Below are 27,215 nucleotides of genomic sequence, written 5' to 3'. Positions count from 1 at the left end.
TTTATGTGAAACGTTTCTGCAGCAACTGCCACGTCTCCAATGAAATGGACTTTGATTGACAGGTCATTCTGAAAGGTTTTGAGGAACCATGTGGTATAAGACGATTTCTGGCTTCAGAGGGAACCTTTACCTGTGAACCAAAGTCTATTATGAGATTGACCTGGAATTACGAAGGCAAGATATGTTTTATACTTAAAACTCAGAGGGAACAATCTATGCAAGCAGACGGGACTGATCAATATCAGTTGTTGTCTTTGGAATGGATTTAAGGACAGTCTGTTAGAGGCTATAAAAGATGCAGGAACTGTTATTACATTTTTTTTATTAGAATAGAATAGAATAGACTTTATTGTCATTGTGCTCAGGTTACAACGAGATTGATGTTCCCACCAAAGTGCAAAGGAAGCAAAAATAAGAGGAATAAATAAATATGAAAAGCACAGTATAAAAACATAAAAGCAATACAAACAATGTCTGGTAAAGTGCAACAAACTGTGACCTAGACATCACTCCCACAACATTCAAAAAATACACCTGTTCTGTTATGTTATGTTATGGTTTGTTGTGTATTATTTAACAATCTAATGGCCCAGGGATAGTAGGTGTTTTTGAGTCTGTTTGCCCGCTGCTTCAGGACTCTGTACCTCCTGCCGGAGGGCAGCAGGTCAAAAAGACTGTGCCCGGGATGAGATGGGTCCTGCAAAATCCTTTTAGCCCTTTTCAGCCCCTGAGAGTCTGCAATGTCATTTAGGGAGGGCAGGGGGCGGCCGGCGATCTTCTGGGCCGCTTTTATGACCCCCTGCAGAGCTGTCTTGTCCTTCACAGTGAGGCCGGCATACCACACTGTGATGCCAAAAGTCAGCACACTCTCCACTGTGGACCGGTAGAAGCACTGCATGAGCTCGGGCTGCACGTTGCACTTCCTGAGCAATCTCAGAAAATGCAGTCTCTGCTGGGATTTGCTGACCACTGCTGCTGTGTTGGTGTGCCATGCCAGGTCATCAGCCACATGGGCTCCCAGGAACCTGAAGGAGGAAACTCTATCCACACACACCCCGTTGATCTGCAGCGGGACGTGGTCAGCTCTCTTCTTCCTCCAGTCCATCACCATCGCCTTGGTTTTGCTGGTGTTCAGCAAGAGGTTGTTCGCTGAACACCAGGTCACCAGTCTCTAGACCTCCTCCCTGTACGCTGTCACGTCGCCGCCAGAGACCCACCACTGTTGTGTCATCGGCGAACTTGATGATGATGTTGGAGTGGTGGAGGGGGGCACAATCGGGTGTGTACAGCGTGAACAGGAAGGGGCTGAGCACGCAGCCCTGGGGAGAGCAGGTGCTGAGTGTTCGAGTGGAGGATGTGTGGGGCCCCACCCTCACCTGCCGTGGGTGGTCTGTCAGGAAGCTGTTGATCCAGGGACATGTCTCTGTGTGGCTTGCCGCAGCACAGATGACAGTGGCAGCAGCATCAGCTGTAGACCTATTTGCCTTGTAGGCAAATTGATGTTAGTCAAAGTCCTCAGGGGGGGATGGACATAAGGTGGTGTAAAACAAGCTTCTCAAAGCACTTCATGACCACAGAAGTTAGTGCCACCGGTTTGTAGTCCTTCAGGCTGCTTATTGTGGGCTTTTTGGGGATGGGAATGATGGTGGCTGCTTTCAGGCAGGGTGGAACGGTGGCCTGTTTTAGGAAGGTGTTGATGATCCTTGTCAGGACCCCTGACAGTTGGTATGCACAGGCCGCCAGGACTTTCCCCAGTACCCCATCCGGCCCTGCTGCTTTGTGAGGGTTCACTTCCTTCAGGACCCCCCCTCACCTGATGTTCCTGCAGCTCAAGCAAGTTTCCAGAAGACGACCAGGAGGAGGAGGGAGCAGGATGAGATCTCTTCGCCTCAAAGGATGAAATGGAGATTTAATTCCTCGGCCAGTGAGGCGTCTGCACTATCAGCCTCCGATGTCCTGCTCTTGTAGTTGGTCAGATGTTGTAAGCCCTGCCACACTTGCCTTGGGTTGCCGTCCGCCAGATGGTTTTCCACCTTCATCTTATAGTCCCTTTTGGCTGCCTTAATACCCCTCTTTAGGTTTGCTCTGGCTGTGCTGTAGGCGTCCTGGTCACCAGTTTTGAAGGCAGAATTTCGGGCCCTCAGCAGCGACCGCACTTCCGCTGTCATCCAGGGTTTCTGGTTGTGAAACACACTGATCTGTTTATTCACTGTGACGTTGTCAGTGCAGGTCTTAATATAAAACAAAACAGTTTCAGTGTATTCATTTAACTCCAGGCAGTCAAAAACAGTCCTGAAGTTGGTTGAGTGCTCCTTCTGGCCAGGTTTTCACAGTCCTCCTAATGGGTTTGATTCTTCTCCTGAGTGGTTTGTAGGCTGGGACACTAAGCATTGAGATGTGATCTGAAAGGCCCAGGTGGGGTAGGGGAATTATTCTGTATGCCTCTTTCAGATTTGAGTAGACCCGATCTAGTGTGTTTTTACCTCTGGTGGGACCTTGTACATATTGCACAAACTTGGGTAACACAGTTTTAACAGGCCTGATTAAAGTCTCCAGGCACAATAAATGCACCCTCAGGGTGAGCCTTCTGCTGCCTGCATATCATGTTGTAGAGCAGAGAGAGAGCTAAGCTAACATTAGCGTCAGGTGGTATATATACTGCAGTTACAAGCACTGATGTTAGCTCTCTCGGCAGGTAAAAAGTCCTACACGGAACAGTTATTGTCTCTAGATCAGGAGAGCAGTGAGTGTTAATAACTCGGCTGTTTGTGCACCAAATCTGATGAATGTAGATGCACAGTCCTCCTCTGGTCTTACCGGAGCTGCTCGTCCTGTCAGAGCGATACATGGCCCGGCTCGGTAGCTGAGCTGCCTAGTCCGGGATGAATGCGTGAAGCCAGGTTTCCGTGATGATAGTCACGCAGCAGTTGTGAATGTTGCGATCCTCTGTCGTTAGCAGCTCCAGTTTGTCCATCTTGTTGACAACAGATCTGGCGTTGATCAAAAATGCTAGGGAGCGCCGGTCTGAAGGGTTGCTTCCGTAGCCTTGCTAGCATGCCCGCTCTGCAGCCACACTTCTGCCTCCGCTCCCTATGCCGTCTGCGCCACCTCTTCGGTAGGACAATAATCCAGGGAGAGCCCGGTGGTCTCGCTTTGTCCGGCGGTATGCAGTGAGATTGAAACCCACTTGTGATGTCGATGCGACACGCTAACCCGATGCTTTGCAACTCCGCACGGGTATATCCATACGTTGTATCACACACACATACAAAATACAGATCCACACGTACAAAATGCACTGAGGTCGGGCGCTCCGAGCCGCCATCATGTCAAAACTCATCATTTTTGCAACTTTAAATGAAAAAGGAGAAAAGAAGTCACCCCCTTTTCTCCATTATAGTACGTTATTCCGTTGCCACTATGTAGGGAATGACGTCAACTTAATTATGTCGGAGCTGTACTACGTCACTGTTGTCAAGGTGACTGCAAAACTCATAATGCATTGTGGGATTTATTGACTGCATCATATGAAAAGTAAAAAAATTCACACACATATTTGGACACTTCTACAAGATATAAACGGCTCTATGTCGGACACTTTTAGGCCACGTTTACACATAGCCGGGTATTTACAAAAACGGATATTCCCCACTCTACGTTTTGAAAAAAACATAATTTACACGAACCTGCATAAATAGGCTGTTAAGGTGCTATGAAAAAAGAAAACATCCCCCAAAAAAAAAAAAAACATCCGCATATTTATAGTATGAGGCTAGGGATGAGTACTGCACGCAGGTTGTTCGTGTATCAGGTTGATATTCCCAATATTTCCCAATAAAAAAAACTGTTATTTGGGTCACCCTGACTAACGAGGCACAGACTTCACAACAAACTTCATTATGATAAATTATCCAAATAAAAAGGATTTAATGATGTAGCCTGTATTAGATTATCCAAACTGGCACCGGGACCTGAACTGGAAGAGAAACTAAAGTTATCCCACAACCTCCTTTTAATTACACACAGAAGCAACTCCAATTACACCTCCAAAACAATCAACTGTAATAGATACTTTAAATATAGCTTGTATTGGCCTCTTGTGATGACTTCAACACGCGACAAACATCACAAAAAGTATAATCAGATGGAGTGGAGGCACTCTCATCACTCATCAGTAAGTTGGAAACGATTCCCTCGACAGAGAGAAAAACATAACCTTGTTCTGTTCCCAAAGGAGGAGAGAGATACACGCTCTAATGATTGTTGGCAGTGCAAACTAAAAAGGTGCATTTGCTTTTCCTTTATAATTTCTCATTGTTGAATAATTAAGTCCTACTGTTACTTCTCAGCCACCCACTGTAATGATAGCAATAATTCAAATTATGCTGATTAGCACTGCGGCGGGGTGAGGACAGAGTATAATGCATTCCTGGAAGCAGAACATGTTTCTCATGTCAGAAAGGTCTTGTGAAAGGGAAGCAGGGGAATGAGGTTTTTGTGAGGTAAAAGCATAAAAAAAGAATCTAGAGTAAATCTGAGTTGTTCCACAGGATGTTGTTGGCATGTGTTCGTAAGTATTCCTGTGCATCTGTTCAAAAGTCTTCTTTTCTCCGACCTTTTTGGTGCATAAAACATCTCCCGTTGGACGTGTGTTTTACTTTGGAGTCAAGCTGACAGCTCAGTGTATTTAAGCTCTGATCAGATTACTCGAGGTTCTTTCCAATTACCCAGCAGGCATTGCTCCCTCCCCATTAATGGCACCAGTGACAGGACTCCATTCTCGCTCCGACACGATGCTTCCTGTCAGGCAGAATAAGAGCCACGCCATCAAGGGCTCTCTTTGCATTTTAATTTTAATTTTATATTCCATCACAGCTTTTTAGACTCTGTCTTACGCTACTTTAATATGAAGTGAAGTATCTCCACGATAGCTGGAAGCTGATTCTGGGATGAACTCTAAATATCGACACCAATCATCAGTTTTAGACCTAATTATTGCCTGAAATGTCAACGCTTGGAGCCACAAAGGAGGTTGGACCTCATTGACTTTGGTAAAAACCTCTCAGTATTAACAGGCTAGCGTTTCTCATCTCATCATCGTCATAGAAGCCAATGAGCGTTTGCGATGGATCGGAATACTTTTCACTTTTCACTGTTACTCCATCCAGATATTTGCTTTAACAGGATGCTATATGAGAAATATGGAAGATTATTAGTGCCAGGCAGGAGGAAAAATATTTTAGAGGGGAAGATTTTTTTTTATTGTGCACTTCGAGAAAAAAGTCGAAATGTCGAAAAAAAAAGATTTTAAAAAGAGATTAATGTTGAAGTACAATTTCGAGAAAAAAGTTGAAATGTCGAGAATAATGTTGAAGTACAATTTCAAGAATAATGTCGAAATTTCATGAATAAAGTTGAAATTCCGAGAATATAGTTGAAATTTCAACTTTATTCACAAAATTTTGACTTTTTTCTCAACATTTCGTTTTTTTTCTTGAAATTGTACTTCAACATTAATCTCGACATTTCGACTTTTTTCTCGAAGTGCATAATGAAAAAAAAATCTTTCTCCTCTAAAAGCAAAGTATCTCCCAAATACAGCATTCCCAGGACTAACGTTAACTAATAAATAGACTCCTCATGCAGTTTCTAGCAGGGCCATCGTGCGCCGCATCATATTTTCCTCATTTACAACGAACACCAAGTGTTGCTTTATGATACATCTGCTTACTGTTAAACGTTTTTTAGTGGAATGCAAAGGATAAACGAGTGGAAGCGATAGATCCAGAGACGACTTCAATTTTGCTTATAGCAGAACGGGAGAAAATTCATATGTTAGAGTCACATTGGTTGAGTCAGACTCTTCAAGGTAAATGAAAGCTTGAAATCGTGTTAAATTCCTGTATTTCTGCTCAGAATTTGCTACGGAAGCTTATTAATCAAGTGAAAAACCCAATTTAATACCAGAGAATCTAATTTGACCTTTCGCAGGCACAAGTGGTCTTGAATGATATAATCTCATGAAAGCGCATGCATCAATAGATGGCCCAGCCTCGCTGCCTGTTTGTTGCCACAGTTAGGAGACGGGGGAGGCAGCTGCAGCATACAGATGAGCCATCGGCTGATTACATTTAAAACTCACGTCAACATACATTTGGGCTGAGCTGAACCTCTTACATGAAGAAAAGCAGGTGTGGGAAACGTTCAATGTTGCTTGACTGTTTAAATTTCCTGAGAAAAGGGATTCTTCATGTGAAGTTACTTTGTTTGATTCTTCCTGCAGGTTCACAATGATTTTTTTTTTTTAGCCTGAGTTTTGTATTTGTTACATTTCCTCTCTCCCCTGACTCCTTGTCTCATTATTCTTCTTCCCAGGGATGGTATGAAAAGACGGAGCCCATATTGCATCGGAGGAGAGCCAGCTGTGTCAGGTATGGCGTGCTATTCTGACCTCAGCTTCCCGTCCGTTTATCAAATCGCTGCTCAGTCATGGATGCAGCCCATTTCTGGTTTTAAAAAGGCCTTGGTAATAGGTCGACGCAGCGCTTGTGTATTTCACTGAGCCTGCTGCTGGAAGACAGCCAGAGCAGGCTGTGGACTGAAGCCTTGAATAAAAGTTATCGCCGCCTCTGAAATTCGCCCTTCTGTTCATTTACAGTAGACCTCCAGTACTTTCTTTGCCTTTTAAAAAGGGGATTATTAAGCTGATAAAGAGACAAAATAAATAGTGGTGCATCCTAGATATTCATATTGTTCTTTTCCATGTCTGCACACAATAAATAGCCTCTTAATTTCTTTAATTTGCAAATACTTTTCTGTGTGCCAGATAAAGTTTGATGATTGTTCAAACAAGGGAATGTTTTGCACATCTTGTCTCACAACTAATTGGTTAATTTCAACATGTATTACAGTATTACAACTCCAGTTCTGAAATAAATGCTCCTGCAGCTTCGTTGGAAATGAATGCAGCTGTTACGTTTTCTTTACCTGCTGAGTGATCCTGGCTCAGGGCCGCCCCTGACCAAATTGTGGCCCTAAGCGAAATGTTATTTGGAGGCCCCCCGGCCCCACACCCTCACACTTCTCCCCATCCCAAATGTTTCATTGGTACAAAATGACCATATCACAACATGCCATCTAACTTGACAACCCGTCAATCATAACACATGTACTGTAGGTATGTATAGATCAGGGGTCGGCAACCCGCGGCTCTAGAGCCGCATGCGGCTCTTTAGCGCCGCCCTAGTGGCTCCTGGAGCTTTTTCAAAAATGTTTAACCTTCTTTTTCCTTTTTTTCTCTTTTTTTTCTTTGTTTATTCTTTTTTCCTTTTTTTCTTTCTTTTTCTTTTCCTTTTTAATCTCAACATTTCAACATTTATCTCGATATTTTGACTTTTTTCTCGATATTTCAACTTTTTTCTCAAAATTTTGACTTTTCTCAAAATTTAGATTTTTTTATCGACTTTTTTCTCGAGATTGTACTTCAACATTCATCTCGACATTTTGACTTTTTTCTCAAAATTTTGACTTTTTTCTCAAAATTTTGACTTTTTTCTCAAAATTTTGACTTTTTTCTCAAAATTTTGTGTTTTTCCTCGTCATTTTAACTTTTTTCTCGAAATTTCGACTTTTTTTCTCTACATTTTGCCTTTCGCCATTTGCCTGCATTATAAGACTTATACGAGACTTTTCATTTTTTGCGGCTCCAGACATATTAGTTTTTTGTGTTTTTGGTCCAATATGGCTCTTTCAACATTTTGGATTGCCGACCCCTGGTATAGATAAAGTAGTTTGACTGTATAAGTCAAATGAAATAAATAAATATTAAATAACAAACGTAAAACTGAAATAAACAATTCACAAATAGCGATCAATTACTCATCAAAAGACTGTTACGTCCACCACCTCAATCCCCCACAAAAAACTGAAAGCAGGTCCAACAGGTCTGAAAGCAGAACTAAACACTCACGTGTGCCTTTTACAGATGCACATTTATCTCATTAGAAATAGTCAAACTTCTTAACAATATAAATTGATATAAAACAATAGCCAATTTATTATATACTGGCTAAAGTTTGTAGCTTAAATACGACCAACTGGTCATTTTACCATTCTTTTTCAACAGAGGTGAATGCAGAGGGCATTAACAAGGCCTTCAATTAATGTTCATCAAGGCTGCTGGAAAAACAAAAATCTCCAGTCTAGACAGAGATGGAGACAGATTCATATCTGAGTGGCAGCTCAGGTGTTTGTGCTACAAAGTTTTATTTCAACAATATCCCCACCTTCAAGTGAAGCACGAGTTTCCTCGTGTTTTGCCTTTTTCCTCTCTTGCTCGTTCCTGATTTGTGATGTCCTTTGAATGAAAAATTGAAATCTCTGCCAGAGCCTGCCTGCACCCTTCTGATTGGTCAGATTTCGGGTGCTGCCAATCATTGCACGGCCAGATTACTCATAGCATTCAGGTCTCTTTTCTCCCCTCCTCCTCACGGTAGCGCATATGCCCATTCATTATGCACATGCGTTGCAGACTGTCTGCATGTATGGATGCCTTAACCCATTGATGTGGCTTTGAGTATATTTAATCAGTCAAAATAGCTCCAAGTCACCGCAATCCATTTCAATATTTGGACTAATCTGGACGTGCAAACCAGTGATCCCCGTTAGCTCATGATTAGCTCATGATTAGCCCATGGGTTCAGCCTTGTGCTCGACCACTGTGAATCTTTAATGGGTGCGTTTAATAAAGATGGGAGATATATTTGTTAATCGCTTTGTTTATGATTTTGACTTACTTGGAGATATGATCCTATTTTGTGGCAAATGAATGCAGGCAACTAGTAAATTCAAGGACTTTTCTTGCCACAGCAGAGCTAAAAATCCATTTTAACAATTATTTATGAATAAGGCTTCTTAAATCCAACAATGTGATAAATGCATGTGCGGTAAGGAGACGTGACGTTTTTATAAAGCTATTAGACAACTGAAATGTGGGCCAAGCAGTCACATGTACCATATAGGTCTTGTGTGTAAGGTGTGTAAGAGAAGTTACCTCAAATGCTGCCACATCTGTTTTAACTCAGGCATGAGTGAATAGTCAGTCTTACATCTTCATTCACTATAGTTTAAAAACTATACTTTTATTTGTGTATTCATTCGCCAGGGCTGGCTTGCATGCAAAATTTGGTGACTTTTGGGGCACGTTTAGGGGGGCAAAAAGGCCCTCCTTTCGTCGGAAGAAAAATAAAAAGGAGAAAAACGAGAACTCCTACAGATACAATAGGGCCTTCACACTGTAAGTGCTCGGGCCCTAATTAAAGCTGCAAGCAGCGATGAACGGGCCTTCGCACCCTTGTGCACGTTCAGGCGTGCTGCAGTGGAAGCTTGTATGACTTGCATGTAGATTCTTCAGGCCTGGACATTTAGCGGATGACACCAGCCACGACTCTCTATATCAAACCATTCAAAAATTATGGCAGAAAGTAGGAACTATTAGATATTGACCAATCAGATGAAGGGGCGGGGCTAATTTGCAGCAATTAAGGTGAAGGAGTCAACACCGAGTCCGATGACACCACCCACGACTCTATATCAAACCATTCAAAAGTTATAGCAGAAAGTAAGAACTATCAAATATAGACCAATCAGATGAAGGGGGGGTGCGCTTTTTGGCATCTATTGTCGCCACGGTAACGCTTTTCACTGAGAAAAGCGATGCGCATCGTCGCAGAATAGAGACGCACATTTTGATGTATAACACACCTGGGTGCACGTTACGGTTCGGGCGAAGAAGCGGCCGAAGAAATGGCATAAATTGCGGCAAAATTACACGATTAATTCAAAATGGCCGACTTCCTGTTCGGTTTCGGCCATGGCGCCAAACGACTTTTCTTTAAGTTGCAACATGATACAGGTGTGTACCGATTTTCGTGCATGTACGTCAAATCGTATTGTGGGGCTTGAGGCACAAAGTTTTCTAGGGGGCGCTGTTGAGCCATTTTGCCACGCCCATTAATGCAAACCATTAAATATCACATTTTTTGCCAGTCCTGGCTTGCCTGCAAAATTTGGGGACTTTTGGGGCACGTTTAGGGACACGTTTTTTTGCTAAAAAATGAGGGCCTTTTTTAGCTAAAAGGCCCTCATTTCGTCGGAAAAATACAAAAAAAAAACAAGGAAAAAAAAATCCTACAGATACAATAGGGCCTTCGCACTGTAAGTGCTCGGTCCCTAATAAATAAATACATTAAATATAAAAAAAACAAAACAAAAAAAAGTTCAATTGACTTATAAATAATCATCATAACAAAATAGGAGTGTTGCAATTAGGATGGAAAAAGAACAAGTCGGCAAACAAAGTCTCATTTGTAGTTCTGTACATATTTAGAGTGTTCTTTTACTCCCGTTCTATCTCCACCAAGGATTTATACCTCTCTCCTGCAACATCCTATGATTTATATACAGGTTGTAAAGCCAGTAGCTGCTTTCCTTGCTAAAGATGGAGGAAACTTGAAGCAGGGCTCCTCGGCACTCTGATTTCAAATGCTGCATGTAAGATGGATATCAAATCTCCTGTATGTGTTCACTTCGAGTCTCTATCAGGGATGGAAAGTTCACCTCTCTCATTTGTGATGGTTGCTTACTCCCTCTCACCTAATCACCACCTAGCACAGCAAATTAATACACGAATCATGTTACTAATCTGCATATAATTTGCATTTTCTAGCTGTGACGCGTATTTAAACATGTTGTTATTTTCGCTGGTTGTGACTCTGCAGCCTGACACATGTTGTTTCCAGCTGTTTTATTGTATTTCAACTCTAATCACACAGATTTCCAGTTTCTGAACCCTTTGACGTGAAAGACTCAAGATTGAAATGTGTTTAATAGCAGTAACCTGAATGATTGACAAGGCATTTGTCAGCTGGTACAAACACTTCGCTGGTTTCAGAGGATGGTATTATGCTTTACAGCAGCTTGTCTTCTAGCTACGGGGAAATAAAAACAGATTTGGACTTCAAAGCTGTGTCTCAACACATGTGACAGGGAGTTGACAGGAGTTTCTGCTGCAGACAAACCGCAGTGTGGAACACAAATGTAAAATTTAATCTGCGTTGTGGTGAAATATCAAGAGAAAGGGTATTAATATGAAAATGGAAACCAGGGGAAAGACAGACAGCTAAGTCTTTTCTTTTTACTTCTTCCCCCACTTCCTGGATTAAGACAGCAGACTGTCATGGATTACAGGTAATACACAGCAATGTATTACCTCTATGAAATACATCCAAATATAAGAGTATTATATTTCTCTCATTGTTGAGCTGCAGATACGCTACTTCAGCACCTGCACATTTCTAATACAAAGCTATGCTGCTGTAATGGAGACATTAGGCAGTTTAGCATTGTCTTGCTGAAATATGCAAGGCCTTCCACAAGAGAGAAATTGTATGAACAAGAGTATATGTCGCTTTGAAATGTGTGCTTGCTTTTTGGCATAGATGTTTTTTTTACAGATGTCCAATGGCGCTTTTCCACTAGTACCTACTCGGCTCGTCTCAACTCGGCCAAGTTTCTTTTCCATAACAATTCAGCACCTGGAGCAGAAGTAGGAGGTTGGAGAGAAGCTGCTGTGACGTATTTGATTATGTATCTATCAACACTAAAGATGTAGAATCTGGAGGAGATGATTGTTGTTAGTTTGTCTCTGCGCTGCTGAAAAGTCAGCTGGAGCCGCGAGCAGCTATGAAGTGACAGATCTCCTGGTGGATCTGGTCGTTCCTTATCGCCCGTCTAGATCCCTTTTTAATTCTCTCCTCAGCCACCAGGTTTATGAACATCTGCACCTCAGAGTTGGATCATGAAACAGACTTTTGCTGCCATTGCCTGTCGAATAAAATGAACAAGAAGCCGCCGTCAGAGTCGCTCTTTCACTGATTTTTCACCTCCTGACTCAGACGTCCCCAGCCAATCGGTGGCCTGTAGTGTGATGACGTCAGATTCAGCCCGACTCAGCCGCTTAGAACCTCGGCAGAATAGTTACAGAAAAGTATCTACTCGGCACGTTAGACACATAGTGGAAAACAACCAAACCAAGGCGAGGCGGGCTGAGCAGTGGCGTCAATTCAGTGGAAGCTAAGGTATGGCAAGGTTACGAGTCACAGAACTTAACTAGAGTATCAATCAACACGTCCAGCAAATACTCATCACAGAAGTCTGCTATGGAGCTAATCTGTGTGGTCAAGAAAATTGGAACTTTTTCAAATGCAGTCTCGCTCACTGCAAAAACTCAAAATCTTACCAGGAATATTTGTCTTATTTCTAGTTAAAATGTCTCATTTTTAGTCTAAAAATCTCATTACACTTAAAACAAGAGTCATTACCATAAAAATAACTTATTTGACCATTTTCACCTGTTTCAAGTAAATTTTCACTTGAAATAAGTAGAAAAATCTGCCAATGGAACAAGATTTATCTTCTCATTACAAGCAAAAAAATCTTGTTCCACTGGCAGATTTTTCTACTTATTTTAAGTGAAAATCTACTTGAAACAGGTGAAAATTGTTGTTTTGGAATCTTGTCTTAAATGTAATGAGATTTTTTTTTTACTAAAAATTAGACATTTTAACTAGAAATAAGACAAATATTCTTGTTAAGATTTTGAGTTTTTGCAGTGTATAATAACTAGTGAAATCGATCATGTTATTCTGATTTGCATTTGTAGTTATTCTATATGTATTAAGTAATAGAATAATCAATACAAATAGACAGAGTAATTCCATAAATGTATTTAAAAAACAAACATTTACATTTTCCCTTGAAGCCAAGGTGTGGAGGCTGCCATACCCAATTGACGCCCCTGGGGCTGAGTAGGTACTAGTGGAAAAGCGCCACAAGTTTCCCCTTCCATACGCACTAATGCCTACCCATATCAGAGATTGAGTCTTTGGAGCTGAGCGCAGATAGCAGGCTACATGGAAGATGCAGCATTCATGATGAGTTTCAGATTTTAATTTATGTGACCTCCCACTTTGCCTCAATTCAATGTAAATGAGCTGTGACCCAAAATATGTTGGCATTTCCCGATCATATGGCTATTATTTGGATGACAAGCCTTTAACCTGCATGCATGTATGGAATTGGGGACTGTGATTTCTGGAAGCGTTCCCTGGCCCATGCAGTATTTTCCCTTAGTGAGTCATATCTGTTTTTATTGCCTCACCGAGGGCCTGGAGAGTGCAGGCATCTAAAATTGATTTTTGTCCCGTACCGTACACACACGGATTTCTCCAGATCCTTGGAATCTGTAGATGATATGCACTCCAGATGATGAAAAATGTAAAGTCTTCACATTTTTACACCCACGATCACTGCTCTGAAATTGTTTCACTATTTCTAGGGGCAGCTTTTGCATCTTATCCTATGAGATACTGCTGAGATGTCTGACCAGTTGCCAGTAAAGCCAACTACTGTAGTTCCTTTTCGTAGCAGTTACTTTTCCAGCCTTTTGAAACCTTTGTCTCAACTGCTCAAAATGCTGCCATAAAAGAAAATGTCACTTTAAACATATTGTGTTTTCCCGGTTGTATTGAAATTGAAATATGGGTTAATTAGCTTAGCAAATATTGCCCTCGGTTTAATTTTTATTTTCCACTGCATCCCAACTTTTTAAGGAATGTGATAATAGAACTTTGCTCTGAGCTCATAAATATTCCTTTTACTTACGTCATACTTTTGTAGTGCAAATTAGAATACATTTCTGCAAAAGACGGATGACTTGCGTTCCTCCTAGGGTCCAAGTGCTTGTCTACCACCTCAGTGACAGGCTAATTGAAAGGCACGTACCAGAGATCCAGCTGCAGGCACTATTTGCATAGCTTCATCATAATTTATCAAAGACACCTCAATGGGTGCTTTATCATGTCTCACGACCAATTTTTCCATCCTTTTCTCTATGAATACATTATGCCACCGACTCATACATCTTCCCCCGCTGTATTCTCACCGTGCCATCGTCTTCAAAGGTTTAAACGCAGGCCACCGTTTGTTATACGTGGTTTCGTAAGCCAGCCGCAATGAGATATCGACCAATGACAGTGAGTTATCTTACCACGCAGTGAGACATCAGAGAGCACAATGTTTTATGCAGCCGTAAAATGGACTCAGAGATTCACTTCTTGGCACATTTGAACTCATTAGTCGATTTTGCTGATCAATCACGGCTGAATCATTGTGGGTCATTAGGAATGTAAACCTTGAATGCAGCCCCCAGGGAGAAATCCATTTCGGCACCGTGGGAGGTGAAAGTCTGACGAGTGGAAATGTATGTTGTGCATATGTGGGGTCCTCCCACTGGCTGTATAAACACTAAATAATTAATTGATTGTCAATGCAAATAGTAATTCATCCAAGACAGAAGAGTAATATGTATTTTCCGAGAGAGAGATCTATTATGTCGGTCTGCACCATATGAATGATACAAGCTTCTGTGGCTACATTAAATGAGCTCCATCGAACTGCTGGCTGATTTACAGACAAACAAACAATGACAGCACACACACACTGACGGATTACACAATTCTGAAGCAGTGATAAAACTATTAAGCCTTTATTGCATTCTTGATTCACTTGCTGACTGGCATCTCTTGGCATTATTTCATTTCAAGGGGGTTCTCTTAGTGATTATAGAATGGGAACAACAATAAAGCCTCTTAAAGTGTCTTCAGATCAATGGAGTGAGACTTTTATTATAGCTTCCCAAATATCACTGTAGGAAAGGGCAATCTTAAAAGATTTTACTTGTGAGATTAAATTAAAGTGTGGTGGGGTTCCTGTTGCTGACCAGCAAGAAGCTCTAGATTGAAAGGAAACCTCCCGTGGCTCTGAGAAGCCGGAAAGGTGCGGCTGCACCTCGCAGGTCGCTGCTGTACATCGCCATGTGGGAGACGATTTCAAATGTGAGGATGTATGGAGCCAAATCAAGGCCAAAGGTTTTGCTAATTTGAAAATAAAATTTGAACCTGAAAATTCTCTTTTACAGTTTCAATTTTATTTTTTTCAGTTTCAAATCTTTTTATTTCAGTTTCAAATTTTTTTTTCAGTTTCAAATCTTTTTTTTTTCAGTTTCACGTCTTTTTTTTCAGTTTCACTTCTTTTTTTTCCAGTTTCAAATTTTTTTTTTCAGGTTCAGACTTTTGGCCCCGATCTGGCGTAGGGGGCGTGGCATCAACTGAGAGGGGCGTGGCATCATGAGTGACAGCAGAACAGAGAAGGCGGGGGACGTTCCTCAGTCATGTTGCCTTCAGGAAACGTAGGTTGCAGAAGTTATCAGTAGAAGTATGATTCAACACTGTATATACACCATATTCACGTGATTGGCAGTGGAAAAAACAGATACTAGTGACACATTTCTGTTTAAAAAGCTGTTTTAGACCGTACTTGGTAGTATGTGGAAGTGGGAAATGTCAAACTTTAAAGTGTGGCTGTTGAACTGTACAGTCTGGCATAGTTTATTGCTTTTATACTGCGATTGGTGCCAAGTACGGTCTAAAACAGCTTTTTAAATACGAAATGTGTCATTAATATCCGTTTTTTCCACTGCCAATCACGTGAATATGGTGTATATACAGTGTTGAATCATACTTCTACTGATAACTTCTGCAACCTACGTTTCCTGAAGGCAACATGACTGAGGAACGTCCCCCGCCTTCTCTGTTCTGCTGTCACTCATGATGCCACACCCCTCTCAGTTGATGCCACGCCCCTCTCAGTTGATGCCACGCCCCCCACGCCAGATCGGGGCCAAAAGTCTGAACCTGAAAAAAAAATTTGAAACTGAAAAAAAAGAAGTGAAACTGAAAAAAAAAGACGTGAAACTGAAAAAAAAAGATTTGAAACTGAAAAAAATAAAATTGAAACTGTAAAAAAGAATTTTCAGGTTCAAATTTTATTTTCAAATTAGCAAAACTTTTGGCCTTGATTTGGCTCCATAAGGATGTGGGTTCTACTGGGCTCTGGTACATGTGATAGAAAATGTAGCCATGGCCACTTGATTAAATCAAAACTACTGTGAGGAGCAACTTTAGCCTTGTACAGAGAACAGAGTCTGCAGACTGATACTTTGTCCCTATGAGACCAGGGGCCTCATGTTCAAAGAGTGCGTTGATTTCAACATGAATCGGTGCATGGAATTCTTGCTAACACAAAAAAAATTCAGATGTTCAAAAATGTGTGTACGCCCAAATCCACGCACGTTTCTTTGAACATCACAATGGTGGAATTGAGCGCAACACTCCGCCCTGTCTCCTCCCTCAAATAGATCAATTTGAATATGATGATGAGGATGAATATCCATGAAAAACCGCCCTGGATCCTAATAAGGAACAAGTAAAAAAAACATTGGCTGTGAGCTGGAGACATTCAGAAGTTGTCAGAAGTTGAGGCTGGAAAAATAATTTATTTTGGGGCATTTCTTCCGATTTAAGCTGCATTGCATTATGGGTATCGTAGTTCTTTGCTTTGTGTTGCATTCGAAGAGTTGTGGGTTTATTATGATCGTAAGGGTTTGATAATGTCAACATTCAGCGTTAGTGCATCATTACACTCTCCTTTTCTTGTTTGTATTTTAAGAACCGACACCAGAACTTGAATTGGTGGGAAGAAAAACGTCTCCTCGTTCCGCTTTATTGTCACACGTATTATATACTAACGGATTAAGCCCAATGTACATGTGTATTGAGTCCTACACATTGTGGATGTCCACGATCACCTCTCTCATAAGTATAACAATGTGAACAACATAAACTTATATTTAAAACATGAAGCATCACGATCTGATTCCTCATCTGCAGAAATAAAGACAAGTTGTTCCAACGGGATTATCGAGGTGCAAACATGAGAAATAAAGAACAAAGTTGCTGTAACTCGGGGTGTTGCAGCCACAGGAGGAGAGACCGGTCTCGGTCCAGGCCTCCATCACCTCCATCACCGGAGAAACACTTCCTGGATCCTGCAGCACCTGCAGCCGACTCGATATCAGACTCTGAAAGTCGCCTAAACATTCAATAACAACTTTATTCATTCATTGCTGAGTTACATCAGTTCGTACCAACCAACCTTTCAGTGACATCTTACTTTTATTTTAAAAAGACAACTTTACAGACCTGGTTCTCTAATGTTTGTCTGTTCAGACACGGTTATAAGATATTTTAAGGATCTGGCTTTTATCTTGAGTAGTCCTCCCATACGGTCGTCATGGCGACTGAGTGATGTCCGACATGTCTGCAGCTCCAGCTGAAAGCATCATGTTGGTCTAAACCGGAGCAGCTGGTCCAGTTCAGAGCAACGATCCAGAAGGATCCTCTTGGTACCTAAACCAGCTGGTGATCCAGTCTTCATCCTGGACCAGCAGATCGGTGTGATCTGATGCATCAGCAGGTTCCTCTAACGGAGCCAAAGCTGCCATTGGGATTTGCAGGTTCCATCGTTGAGCTACTACCTTCATATGTTCATGTGGTTGATTGTGAGATTGTTGCAGCTCCACTCTTGTGTAACTTATCTGGTAATATGGGGACAGTCGTGTCCTTCATGTGGTTGTGAACTTATTGTTGATGTCATGTTTCCTCATATTCTGGACTTCACTGAGTCTCTAATTGACAAAACCTCAGAAAAGTGCCAGACTCGATGTGTGCATGAAGGAACGCAACTTTCAATGTTCAAATCACTTTCTGAACATCCAACCGTGAGCGTAGAAAGTGGCGTATACACGTTTTTTGTGCACTGCACTCTTTGTACACGAGTCCCCAGGTCTGTTTATCTGAACCGTAAGGATGAATCATCATTTATGCTTTAAAATCATTATGCTTCCTTTGTTCAGTGTCATTCTGCATCAAGATCCCTGATGCATGTTCTGACCCTTTTGCATGCAACTGCTTAATTAAATCTACTGAAATCTGGATCATCTCTCAAGTGTTATTCTTAGTAACTTACATGCACTCAGTTTCAGTCCAAAAGAACATATTAAAGAGCACTTTAGTTTTTCCAAAAAACTACAAGATTTCCGTTAAAAGTTGGACCCACCACACTGCGGTGAAGTACTGAATGCAAATCAGTCTTTGATTTAACTTGATTAGTGGAGGTTGCTGCATTAGGATAGCTCTAATAGCATTTGCTCAGATAGCCGTCACCTACTTTGGCCCGACTGAATTAATATACTTCCACAAATACTTTGAGTTAGTAAAGAGACCTTTTATTGTCTGATTGGAGGCTGTTAGGAGCTTTATTGGCATGAGTGTCTCCTTATAATAAGTACAAGATACATTATCCACTTTAAGCATGGAATAGTTGGCAGGGAGATTTTTCCCCTTAATTGAAAATAGGTAAAGGTTTTTTTTGGGTGGGGGGTGGGGGTGGACATATTAAAATAAAGGAGAGTTTTTTTTTCCTTTTTTTTTTAAAGGCCCATTAGTGATTGCAAAGGTACACTGGTGATCTTTTAGACAATCTCCCTGAATAATGTTACATTAAACATCAAAAGTCTGCATTTATATCGCCTGTATTAAAGTAGTAATGCAGTAGTAAATATGGATTTTAGGATGGACTCAAACAGCATTTTATCCACTCCAGAGCTTTTAGAAGAATGATTTTAATGAATAATCAGAGCTTGGGTTGGGATTGGGGGGGGGGGGTCCACAGTATTACAAATCTGTCATTTACATATATCTTATGATATATATTATTCATGATAGCGGCTAGGGCTGGGCGATATATCGAGATTTTAATATATATCGATATATTTTCAAACGCGATACGGTACGAGACAATATCGTTGATATCGATATAGCTTCTTTTTTTTTTTTTATTTATGATTTTGATATAGCTTATTTTGTGACAAATTGACTTGAATGTTTTATTTGAGATTTGCACAAAAGTTTTGTTATTTGCTGTCAAATAACAAACTGTCAACCTCAGTGGAAAAGTCTGCCTGTTACTGTCTACATTGTATTAATTGCACAGTGTATTTTAATTTAATTGTTATGCAGGAAAGGGATATTTGTTTTATTTTATTCAAGAAGCATTTTTATTCTATATAGCAGGCAGCTTATTTTTATTTCATTTGTTTTATCCATTTTTGATATTGTGCAGACCTCTGTTAATAAAGGTACCTGTGTGACATTTGGCACGAGGCTTTGTATTAAAACTGACTCATTCTGTTTTTTTAAGGGTTTGCCTCAGAAAAAAATGAAGCTAACAGAGATGCTATGCTATAATGCTTTGGGGGAAACCCCAATTATGGCACAGAAAAAATATCGATATATATCGAGTATCGCCATTTAGTTAGAAAATATCGAGATATGACTTTTGGTCCATATCGCCCAGCCCTAATAGCAGCCAAGAAACTACAACCCTATTTCCAAAATAGTTTGGATGCCACATAAAGTAATAACATAATGTATTGATTTGCAAATCTTATAAACCAACATTTTATTCCTAGTAGAACAAAAATGGAAAATATGACAATTTCAATTATAGTACATTTTGAAATTGATGGCGGCAACATGTCTCAAGGTTGGAACAAGGTGATACTGCTGTGTCGTGTTCCCTCCTCTTTTAATGACTGTATGTAAAAACAGAAAATAAATCAGGAGTGAGGAGACCATTTGCTGGAAGGAGAAGAATGTTGTCCCACACTGTCTGATGTAGGATTTTAGCTTGATATTTCATTTCATGACGCACCAACTGTTTTCTCTCTGTGGATGTCTGGACTGCAGGCCAGCTCAGCACTCGGACTCTTCTCCTGCAGAACCATGCTGTTCTGATGGATGCAGCATCTACTTTAGCATTGTCTTGCTATGCAAGACATTATCTGTAAGAGATATTATCTGGATGGGAGGGATGTTGTTCTAGAGGCACAAATGCAATGAAGGGCTGATAACAAGCTCGATGGTCCCTCTCCTTTCTAGTCCGGAGGACAGGACATCCATGGTTTCCAAGTAAAATGTAGATTTTTTTATTTATCTGACCACAGCACAGTTTTCCGCTTTTTCTCCGACTATTTTAAGGGAGCTTTGGTCCAGACAGCAGTATGCCTGCAGCCTGTTCACACATAGCTCACATAGAGCTGTAATTTGCCTTTATGGATTTTATTAAGAACTTGGTTCACATCCAGTGATCTCTGGTCGTGTTCCCAAGCCCATCTAGTGATTCCCATAGAATCATGCCTTCAATCCATCCATCCATCCATCCATTTATCCATCCATCCTCCACCAATCCAGGGGGCAGCAGCCTCAACAGAGATGCCCAGACTTCCTTCACCCCAGACACTTCCTCCAGCTCTTCCGAGGGGAGTCCAAGACGTTCCCAGGCCAGCCGAGAGACATAGTCTCTCCAGCGTGTCCTGGGTCTTCCCCGGGGTCTCCTCCCGGTGGGACATGCCTGGAACACCTCTCTATGGAGGAGGGACATGCCTCACCTCCCGGGTGACCGAACTCCTCACCCTATCTCTAAGGGAGCGTCCAGCCACCCTGCGGAGGAAACTCATTTCGGCTGCCTGTATCGACGAGCTTGTCCTTTTCGGTCGGTACCCAAAGTTCGTGACCATAGGTGAGGGTAGGTGTGTAGATTGACCGGTAAATCGAGAGCTTTGCCTTTCGGCTCAGCTCCTTCTTCACCACGACGGTCCGGTACATCGACCGCATGACGCTGCACCGATCCGTCTGTCAATCTCACGCTCCATCGTTCCCTCACTCGTGAACAAGACACCGAGATACTTGAATTCCTCCACCCGAGGCAGGACTTCTCCACCCACCCGGAGACGGCATGCCACCTCCAAAACCGAGGTTTTGGAGGTGCTGATTCTCATCCCTGCCGCGTTGCACTCAGCTTCAAACCGCCCCAGCAAAAAGCTGAGATAAAATCCTGTGGTTCCCAAACCAGATCCCCTCCGGCCCCTGGCTGCGCCTAGAAATCCTGTCCATAAAAATTATGAACAGAACCGGTGACAAAGGGCCGAAGTCCAACATGCACTGAGAACAAGTCTGACTGACTTGTGCCTTTTTGGAATTGGTTCTGTATTTTAATAGAAATAAATGTGCTTATGCAGAAAACAGCAAACTAAAATACACAACACCTCTTGTCCTGCCAGGTGTGGACTTTAGCAGTGGCACTAACCCAAAACATAAAGAAGAATCCTGAAGCCCAAATTAAAGAGGAACATTAAATAAATGGGCAGTGTTGATGGTACCGGATTCCCAGAACAGAAATCAACTGAAAATGAAAAAAAAAAAAGTAAGGTGAAAATGGTTTCACAGAGGGTTCACTTTTCACTCATGGTCACTTAGCCAATCTGTTCCTAGCTCAGTTGTATGCTCCCTGGATTAATTACTGCAATATTCCATCTTCTACCTCAAGGGCAGGACTTGTAGGAGCACTGAATGTGTCTGTCCCAGAGTTCAAGTTTTGCAAACGTCCTGCTCGCACAGATCATTTCTACGGCAGAAGCAGTGGTAGCGTCAGCACTGGCCTTTGAACTTGACGTAGTGGAGCGTTGTGAGCAGTGTTGCAGTGTTCAAGGCCTTTTCTTGTTTTGCAGTCGATTGTAGCCTACATATCCACTTGAGCAGAGAGTGCTCCTTTCCTTCTCCAGCTGGAGAATCTCTTGACAAATTAAGGTTTCATCAAAAGTGAAGGTCGGGAGCTGTTTTTGTTTTGAAATCAGTGGTGTGTATCCCCTTCTTAAAGTTGTTTTTCACTTTGCTGCTAATTTAAAGTTTTTCCAGACACATCCTTCAGAGCAGTCCATAACCAGTCAGTCACCAGCTTGAGCTGTCAACAGTTTTAAGCTCTTCTGCTTCGTCGAAACATCACATTCTGCTTTTGCTGGTAAACAATTTAGCACACTGGAAAGCAAGTGCCTTTTTTCATCCTCACCCAATAGGACCTCACCGTATTGACTTCCTCCCTGGCTTCGACATCATTAAGTCTGCTCATATTGTCATTTGGCATCTTAGAAGCTCTCATTTTCAAACATTTTACTGTAGGGAAAGACATATATACACATGCTTTGTTGATAGTTTAGAGGAATTGTTGACCTAATTTTGAAATGAGCTATGTAAAATGCAACGAATGTTAAACTCTGGGTCTTTGTTGACCACCCTTGTTGTAGTCAGAAAGTGTGAACTAATCCAACAAATATATTGGCGCTTTTCCACTAGTACCTACTGGGCTCTACTTATCTCAGCTCAGCTCGACTCAACTCGGCCAAGTTTCTTTTCCATAACAATTCAGCACCTGGAGCAGAAGTAGGAGGTTGGAGGAAGCTGCTGTGACGTATTTGATTGTGTGATTTAAACGGAGAAGACAACAACACTAAATATGTAGAACCTGGAGGAGATGATATATGTGCTGCTGGGACTGTGGCTTGTGTTCGATATCAAGTTAAAAAATGAGAGTGAGAGAAGATTCAAGCAACAATGCTTTTTTTTTGTTTGTTTGTCTCGGTGCTGCGGAAAAGTCCGTTGGTAGCGGCGAGCAGCTATGAAGTGACAGAGCTCCTGGTGGATCTTGTCGTTCCTTGTCGCCCGTCTAGATCCCTTTTTAATTCTCTCCTCAGCCACCAGGTTTATGAACATCTGCACCTCAGAGTTTGATCATGAAACAGACTTTTGCTGCCATAACCTGTTGAATAAAATGAACAAGAGTTGCTCTTTTGCTGATGTCCACATCCTGACTCCCAACCCCCCAACCAATCGGTGGCCTGTATTGTGATGACGTCAGATACAGCCGACTCAGCCGCTTAGAACCTCGGCAGAGTAGTTACAGAAAAGTATCTACTCGGCACGTTAGACCCCTAGTGGAAAAGTGGCGAGGCAAGTCGGGCTGAGTAGGTTCTTTTCTAGTGGAAAAGCGCCATATGTGAGACGGGAAAATACCCAGGTAGCAAAGCTCTGGAGTACCCTATAATGACCCGACGGGGACTGGTGAGGGTGTCGGCATGGGGTATAAAAGAAGCGGGTTATTTAAGTTTATTTAGACGGGACAATGCATATTAATGAACACTACATTAAGCAGTGTAAATACACCGGGTTTAGCAGAAATGCTAGTTTCCACCCGCAGTCCCCACAAACAACCAGACACGTTCACACCTACGGGCAATTTAGAATGATCAATTAACCTAGCATGCAAGTTTTTGGACTGTGGGAGGAAACCGGAGTACCCGGAGGAAACCCACGCAAGCACGGGGAGAACATGCCAACTCCACACAGAAAGATCCTGCTGGGCCTGGGAGTCGAACCGGGAACCTTCTTGCTGTGAGGCAACAGTGCTAACCACTAAGCCACCGTGCTGCCCTTATATCATCGAGGACTCACCAGTTTGTGTAAGTCGGTTGAAAAACCCTTTCATTCATCCACGCATCCGTTATTTACATCCTCGTTACTGGAGGTCACAGGTGTCTGCAGAAATCTTTTCTGGTTGGAAAGAGCGTGCTCAGACGCCTTCTTCTCTGTTGCTCCATAGCGCCACCCCTGGTCACAGGTGGGAGTGCATGAAATAACTATTTTGAGAGTGAATGTTCTGTTTAGTTGTTAATTCCTGACATTCAGGTGGTGCCCCGTTTTAATTTATTTATATTGATCATTTATCCATGTTATTAACTCACCAGGCAATTATTAATAGCCTTTTAATCAGTAAAGAAACACCTCTTTCATTGCAAAACAAGTGAAATGAAAGAGTCAAATATCAGCTGAATGTGAAGGAAACCTAATCTGAGTTTAGTCCAATAGTCCTGGTCCAACATTCTGTTGATACCTGACAGCTATTTCTAGATTGCCATTAAATTACTTATTGATTGGCTTGGTCTAGAGAGGGTCACTCCTGATGATTCTGTCGATACCCATCCTTTCTTTAAACACCACTCTTAAGTTGTTTACTCTTTTCCTTCCCAAACACACTTGGCCCAGAGTGAGAATATTCTGCCGCTGTTTGGTGTTCATAAAGATTGAAGTTGACACTCACGGTCTCCAAAAGACAAACCCAAAAGCCCTGAGTGACATTTGTAATGATTTTCATGCTGAAAGTAACACACCTATTTGATTTTAAAGATTCAGTCAGTCTTTGTTTGTGTATCATGAGAGGACCAACGACGGCTAGCTTGATTCCTTCAGTACAACTGCTGGTAGGTTTAAATGAACGTGCGACCTCAAGGGGCCGGCGTCTCTGCTTTTGACTGGTCTCGTACGAGGAGTTAAAATATTCTGGCAGGTGTTTGCCTGTTCCGGAGGAGAAACTGATGTTTGAGCTTAATCGTTGATGGCAAGGTATCAAGGTGAAAGAGCTCGAAAATGAAAACGTTGTTCCAAAAAGAGACAAGCTGGCAAAGCCTCCATCAGTGAACAACCAATGCATTTTCCATTCGTCACTCCTCTCGTACGGCAAATCTCCTTCGCCCGCTTCTACTTTGACAATTTACCCCCTGCTTTTTCTCCTGCGCTTGCACACTTTCCATTTCCTGGAGGTGTTTTCAGCGCATGCAGAGCACCCACCTCTTTGAAGACTTGACGTTTGATGCTTGAAATGAGCCAGGAAGTTTGAACTGTGAGGCTGTCTCCTCACCGAGATCTTTAAGTCTTTTGTGTGTTTAATGAGCAATTGCAAGCTCTTAACCATGCATGACTTTGATAAAGCTAAACTCTGTGTAGATAAATAGGCGCTCCCTCTACGCATTGACAGCACACTTCAGAAGGCAGCTTTAATGCACTGCAATGCCGTCGCCTCATTGCGGGGGCTTGGGCTTTGGTACAATGGTGTTTTGATGTTGCGTAAAATTAGAATCGGGTTCAAAAGGCAGAATTTTTCGATAACCATAAATCACATCTGCCTTTGTCAACTAATTCATACTTCATCTTTCTCCTCCCCGAGTTTGACAGAAATGGTAGGGGAGAGGCTAAAAAGAGAAACGAGATAGTGGGGCATGAAAAAAGTGAAAGGCAAAGTTGGACAGTGTGTAAATCATTTTGTCCACACTTTTCTACTCCACGCAGTCTGCTATTTTTCACTTTCACTGATATATATATCTCATCTAAATATGTGTATACTCTAATTTACATATATATTTACATATTCCTTTCTGTAATCAATCATATACGCTTATATTCCTCCCATGCGTGGGAGTCCAGAACTTTTAGCCCTCTGTTCTGGCTCGAAGAGAGTTGAAGAATCAGAATCAGCTTTATTGGCCAGGTTCGAACATTGTCCAACAAGGAATTTGACTCCGGTAATTTCGAAGATAAGAACGTACTAAGCACATTGTACGGGTAGCATGTAATGTAAAGCAATTCTTGTGTTAATTTCAGTTTGAAGGGGCAATACTGTAGCACAGCTGTGAGATACAGTTGATTGCATGCACCCTTTTTCCTCAAGCAACTAAGTTCAAACTGCAAATGATCAAAGAAGGAAGTTAATACATTTTATTTTAATCATTTATTGCTATCCAGTTGATCTCTTTTAAGTATTTGCAAATTAAAGCTTGAGTGTACTCAGGAAAATATGCCGGCACCCTTAACTTTGGTTTAGAGAGAGTAAAAAGCAAATCTCAGTTGTGGCCGACAATTTATTTGAATATAATCCAAACTCAAATCAGACAAATGACATGTAAACAGAATCATCTAATATACTGTATTTTATGCATATTTTGAGTTTTTCATATTTAAATAATTATGTTTAACACTCTGAAATGATAACAAATAGACTACATTGGTAAAGGCAAAAGGTGCAAGTGATGGCGAGAAAAGTAAAAAAGATATTGTTGCAATTTTCTCAGCGATTTCTTGAAGGTCGAAAATGTTCAAAGGAAGTTTGGCCAATTTTAATATTGATTCCACTTCACTACACTTTATTTGTATTTCAACGATTCTAAGTAAAAGTCCTCTCAAGGCACAAACAAGTCCAATTTAGTCCATTTCAGTCCGATTTATATTTCAGCTCAGTTCGCTTCATTCTCATTCAGATGTAATTCATTTATAATAGAGACAAAATTCTAAGTTTCATATTCATTCATTATGTCAATTCATAAAATCAGCCAGCCCATCAGAAGGTGCATAGCTTCTATTTCTCCTCTTCTATTCCCATGTTGAATGTGGCCATTAAGTAAAATAAAAGAAGATAAGAAAATATTCAGAAATAAACTTTTTTTAGCTTCTCTACAGAAAAAAAGAAGTTGTGCAGTTGGAGGCAAAAAATGCTATGAAAAGTAATTCAGCTTTGTGTAAATGCATAAATAACTGCACACGTGAAGATTCTGCTCTTCTACAGAAGTGGAAAGTCGCATTTAGTCATTTGTGATTTAACTGAACCTCTTTCAGTCGTGTATTTCTTTTTTCTCTTCCTTTTTCTGCCTTTCTGCCATGGCTTAATGGTACCCCGCTCATGAAGCAGAGCCTCCAGCTGTTTACTTCACTGAAACAACTCCTGTTATTTGCATATTGGTTGGAGGGGGAAAAGCCTTCGAAATTTGGGTGGAAGTCTGGATATTTTAACACAAGGTTGTGACTATCTGAGCACTGCAGGGGAGTGGACCAGGTTTTGGCATGAATACTGCATGTGTGCTAAGACGTCTTCTTTGTCCTGTTTAGTCTCGGAAAGTATTTGATTCTGGCTCATCATCGATGGAGATTTGCAGTTTTAAAATTAGAGTCGGAGGCCTTTCAAAGATTAGTTGCAGGTGTTTTCAGCTGTGAAGGATGAAAGCTGTTGTCCCCCCAAGCATAGATGCTCAAGCTAAAGAAGAGCACAGAAGTGTGTGGTTTTCTTTCTGTGTGTCTGAGTGTCAGAAAGCCATTTATTTTCTGTGCGCGAGCAGCTACAAAGGAAAAGGGTTCAAGGACTCGGCAAGGGCTCGAGTGCTTCAAGCCCCCCCCCCTCACACAGACAATGACAAGGATGAGTCCCCCCGCCCCCACCACGCCCAGCTCCATACCTCCTTCCTGTCCTCCGTCCTGACGCTGAGCAGCAAGGCCCACGCTGACCTTGCAGCGACTCTCACATGTGCTCCGTACTGCTTTGCTCACAGCCGAGAGGAGAAACGCCTGCAAGTGATGCACCAACACCAGCACACGCACACGAAACCTTGAAACCACGGTCTGTCATGCACAAACACACAAAGGCAAGGCATGGCAAGTTTATTTGTATAGCACAATTCAACACAAGGTAATTCAAAGTGCTTT

At 41.7% G+C, this 27,215-nt stretch overlaps 1 protein-coding gene across 2 annotated transcripts in view; it reads left to right on the top strand.

Moving 5' to 3' along the window:
* LOC133425354 (beta-1,3-galactosyltransferase 1-like) overlaps window positions 1-27,215 on the top strand; it is a 279,193-nt gene that overhangs the window by 128,613 nt on the left and 123,365 nt on the right. For both annotated transcript variants that reach the window (XM_061716172.1, XM_061716173.1), the window contains exon 2: window positions 6,376-6,431. The gene's annotated coding sequence lies outside the window, so the exon portion shown is untranslated. The remainder of the gene's footprint in view (window positions 1-6,375; window positions 6,432-27,215) is intronic.

This window comes from Cololabis saira, chromosome 24, assembly GCF_033807715.1.
Source record: "Cololabis saira isolate AMF1-May2022 chromosome 24, fColSai1.1, whole genome shotgun sequence".
Taxonomy (NCBI): domain Eukaryota; kingdom Metazoa; phylum Chordata; class Actinopteri; order Beloniformes; family Belonidae; genus Cololabis; species Cololabis saira.
The sequence above is the reverse complement of the archived record's forward strand: the minus strand, read 5'-3'. Positions and strand labels throughout refer to the sequence as shown.